Here is a 4905-nt window from a genome sequence, read left to right as displayed (position 1 = left end):
AGTATATCTATTCATAGACCTATACTAAGGCAATGATTGGATGGTGTTCAGTAAAGTAAAGAGTGTTTGCACATGTGAAGAGAAAGAGTGAAGCACTGGTGATTTAGTGTGCCATTTTGATGGGTTGTGTTTGAAGAACGAAATCAAGTTACTTCCTGTTAGAATTTTGTGTGTTAGGTAGAAAATTGTGTGTTGTGTTTTGCAAAATGTGTTTTAGTCAATTGAAAACTGAGTCAAACACTGAGAATTAGTGTATGGTTTTGCAGATTTGGTGTCGGGTTATGATGTTTGGAGGACATGTTTAGAAAATTGTGTGACAAGCAAAGATTTAGTGTGTAAGCAGTTGAAAAAAACTGTAAGAACAGATTAAATGTTTTTTGACACAGTCTTTGCCCTCACTTTTTCCTCTCTGTTTTGGTCACTACCTAAACGGCACCAAACACAACTTCACTCTGCACTCCGGGTCTGAGTGTGTGTGTGTGTGTGTGTGTGTGTGTACTGGATTAGGGGGGAAACTATTGCAACATACACACCTGTCATCCTCTTGGAGGATCTTTCATCACTCGATCTTTTATGTCTCTCTAATCACTCTAATCCTTTCTCTATCACTCTTTCCTCTCTTTCTCTATCACTCTATACTCTCTTCCTCTATAACTCTATACTCTATGTCTTGCTCTTTCTATTCTCTCCTCCTATCACACTCTCACATTCTCTTATACTCTCTACTTTTCTTTCTTTTCTTTTTTTCTTTTCAGTGCCATCAGAATAAAGAGTTTTTGTGTCACTGTTATGAACAAGATATTTCAAATGCTTAACCTGTTGACAAAGCAGTTTATTCTGTAAGCATTCACAAAGATGGAGATTTTTAGTTTGGTATATATGCATTGTTAACAGTTTTTTTCAAATGCTTACACACTAAATCTTTGCTTGTCACACAATTTTCTAAACATGTCTTCCAAACATCATAACCCCACACCAAATCTGCAAAACCATACACTAATTCTCAGTGTTTGACTCAGTTTTCAATTGACTAAAACACATTTTGCAAAACACCACACACAATTTTCTACTTAACACACAAAAATCGAACAGGAAGTAACTTGATTTCATTTTTCAAACACAACCCATCAAAATGCCACACTAAATCACCAGTGCTTCACTCTCTCTCTTCACATGTGTAAACACTCATTACTTTACTGAACACCATCGAATCATTGCTTTAGTATAGGCCTATGAGTAGACATACTGTACTCTCTATGTAGGTATGGATTGAAATACAATACGGTTGAAATGTTCAGAACCAATGCAGATACTTTGAAAGGAATGTTCTACAAAAAGTCGACTTTTTGTAGTGTACAGTATGTATTCATAGGCCTATAGACCCTTTCAACTGCAGAAACAAACAATCCTAAGCGTTCCTAAGGCATTTCTGGAGGCACAGAAAAATGTATTGAGCTAATGGTACTTGGCAAACAACAATAGAGTAAAAAGACAAATTTTACATAAAGTCAACTTTTTGTGGAATATTAATTGTAAGCTACTATAAGTCCGATTACTGTAATTTTCCTTTCAAAGTATCTGCATTGGTTCTGAATAGTTCAACCGGAAATCCTCTGGGAGCAGATTGAAAGGGTCCATACCTATATAGAGAGTATATCTACTCATAGGCCTATACTAAGGCAGAGATTGGATGGTGTTCAGTAAAGTAAAGAGTGTTTACACATGTGAAGAGAGAGAGTGAAGCACTGATGATTTAGTGTGGCATTTTGATGGGTTGTGTTTGAAAAACGAAATCAAGTTACTTCCTGTTAGATTTTTGTGTGTTAGGTAGAAAATTGTGTGTGGTGTTTTGCAAAATGTGTTTTAGTCAATTGAAAACTGAGTCAAACACTGAGAATTAGTGTATGGTTTTGCAGATTTGGTGTGGGGTTATGATGTTTAGAAAACATGTTTAGAAAATTGTGTGACAAAAAAAGATTTAGTGTGTAAGCAGTTGAAAAAAACTGTAAGCAATAAACTAATGGCTAAAGGCTAAAGAACTATTCAGCACATAACCTTCTATGTGTAATGCATTTTAACCGATATGACATTAGCTATTGATTATGTGAAGAGAAAAAAAGCAGATAATTGTACATGCAATTATAAGGATGTGGGAAAACCTTTCTTCGACATAATGAGAAATTGCTTTTATGATGTGCACAAGTGACTAGATGATGCAGAGCTTGAACTAGTAGTTCTGAGAATTTCAATTGTGATCTGAGAAATGCATCAAATTGACTAAAGAAAAACTAAAATAGGCAAATACATTTTGAATGGTTATTAAATTAGCTTTAGATGGACTTTAGACCATGCCGATCATTAAAGCCTCCTGTTTTCAACATTTAAATGAGCTATCTCTCTCTCTATCTATCTATCTATCTATCTATCTATCTATCTATCTATCTATTTCTATCTCTCTCTATCTATCTATCTATCTATCTATCTATCTATCTATCTATCTCTCTTACATAGTGCTCTCTCTCTCCTAACTCCTCTGTGCCTCTCGTTCTTGCAGGAAGAGAGATCTCCGTGTCAGCAGCCTCTCATAAATGAAGATGGATGTGGTGCTATCCCAGAATGCCGAGGGGTCGGAGTGATGACCCAGAGTGACGTGACGCGGGGCGACCCAACAGGGGGAGGAGATATGGCTCATGACTTCTGGTGACAACAACAGCAGCCAGCGGAGTGAGAGGGAGAGAGAGAGAGAAACACAGACAAATGTGTTCATACAATGTCTACACACAAGAACGTATCAACACTCTACTCTCTCTACTTCACACACACACACACACACACACACACACACACACACACACACACACACACACACACACACACACACACACACACACACACACCAAATGGGGGCAAACAAACACATAAATCAATTTCTATTTACAAGTCTGTAGTTACTGCACTTTCAAACCAGTGAACTGAAAAAAAGTTTGACAAAAGAAGAATACAAAGAGAGAGAGACAGACAGAGAGAGAGAGAGAGAAGTGAAAACAATCAGAAAAGAGGGACACAGACAGTGACAAAGTTACGGAGTGGAAACAAAGGAAGAGAAAAATAGAGAGAGAAAGAGGTAGAGAGAAAGAAAGAGAGAGAAGTAGAAGAGACGGATGTAGACAAAGTAAGGGTGTGGGAACCAGGGAAGAGGGAGATAGAGTGAGAGAAAGAGAGAGAGAAAGAGAAAGAGAGATGTGACATGTTTCTCCATCCCAGTGCTCTCCTGATGGAAGCCTCTGCACAGTCATCGCTTTTCTCTATGGTACTTCCTGTCTCCTCAGACGCCGTGACAGATGAAGACGATATCACTTCCTGTCGTAGACTAAGACATGGACACGTACATGTCCGTCTCACATGAAAACCCCCGTGGAGAGTTCCAGAACTCCTCTCCAGAAGACGTCACTGTCCCTCAACACAGAATATTAGTCTACTCGCTCAACAAATGGCACACAACAAATTACAACCGCACAAGGCAACGCTGATCTGACCAGTAGCCGAGTCTGCCCAAGATCACACTGACCAGCGAAAAGCAACAGATTTTCTATTGTCTGCTTTGGTTCGGCAGCAGAGCGGTTGGCACTGGTTAGCTACAGTATGCTAGCAACGTAGGAGCTGTGTGTTGAACTTGATCAGAGCGTAACACAAGCTCATGAATGTATCAGTTTGATAAATCCTACAAACATTTCATGCATTCTGATAAATCAAAGCACCAACATTCTTTACAGGGGCTGGAAGTTTCTTGGAATTGTACAGAAACAAGTACTTTGCTTGAATAACATTGAATTTATCAAAAGAATTATGGAAGGATTATTGGTGCTTCTCTCCCCTCCCTGAAGGACATTTACACCTCCCACCTCACCCGCAAGGCGACCAAAATTGTGAGTGATGCAAGTCACCCCGCTCACAATTTGTTTGATCTACTGCCCTCTGGGAAGAGGTACAGAAGCCTGCGCTCCCGCACCACCAGACTCACCAACAGCTTCATACACCAGGCTGTTAGGATCCTGAACTCTCTCCCCCCTCTCCCCCCTCCACCCTCAGCTACATAACATCCTGGACTTTTAGACCTAAAATGGCTGCCTTGCACTACTCCACTTGCACTACTCCACTTGTACATTGCACACTTGCAACTTGTTGTTGTTGTCCTGTTGTCCTGAACACTTCTGAACACACTTCTGCTGCTCTTACATAACTTGCACCACTATGCCACTTGCATACATAGGTCAAACAAAACTACCTCAGCCATTTATTGGCCTGACTTTTGCACTATTATATTGACTGTCTACTGTATGCACAATTGCACAATTTCTACCAAATTTTGCTGCTCTTATTTCTTCATTGTATGTGCCTTCTTATTTTACTTGAATGTTATGTTTGTCTGTGGACCTAATTGGTAAAATATGTCTTGTCTCCACCGTGGGATAGTAGGAAACGCAATTTCGATCTCTTTGTATGTCTTGACATGTGAAGAAATTGACAATAAAGCAGACTTTGACTTTGACTTTGACTTTGAATGAGCGCTGCGTTTACACTTTTCTGCTGCCACTTTGGTATTTTCAGTGTGATCCCTGCCTATAAGAACATTAAGCCGAAAGTGTACCTACAAGGGCGTGCGGTTAATGGTTCACATGACACCAAGTTCATCATCCACACATGTCACTTTGAGCCTCCAGTTATGAGACGAGTGCAGCTGGCTGTATTGAGAGTAGAAATTATTTGGGACTGTCTCATTATGAGACGTATTTTTGCTGGATTGTCTCATTTTAAAGATGTGTGTCTCTACCCATTGCAAGACATGTCCTTTGCCTCAGGGGTGGTCTCCTCTCTCTTCCTGCATTCAGCACAGACCTGATTTGT

This window comes from Alosa sapidissima, chromosome 24 (assembly GCF_018492685.1).
Source record: "Alosa sapidissima isolate fAloSap1 chromosome 24, fAloSap1.pri, whole genome shotgun sequence".
NCBI lineage: Eukaryota > Metazoa > Chordata > Actinopteri > Clupeiformes > Clupeidae > Alosa > Alosa sapidissima.
The sequence above is the reverse complement of the archived record's forward strand: the minus strand, read 5'-3'. Positions refer to the sequence as shown.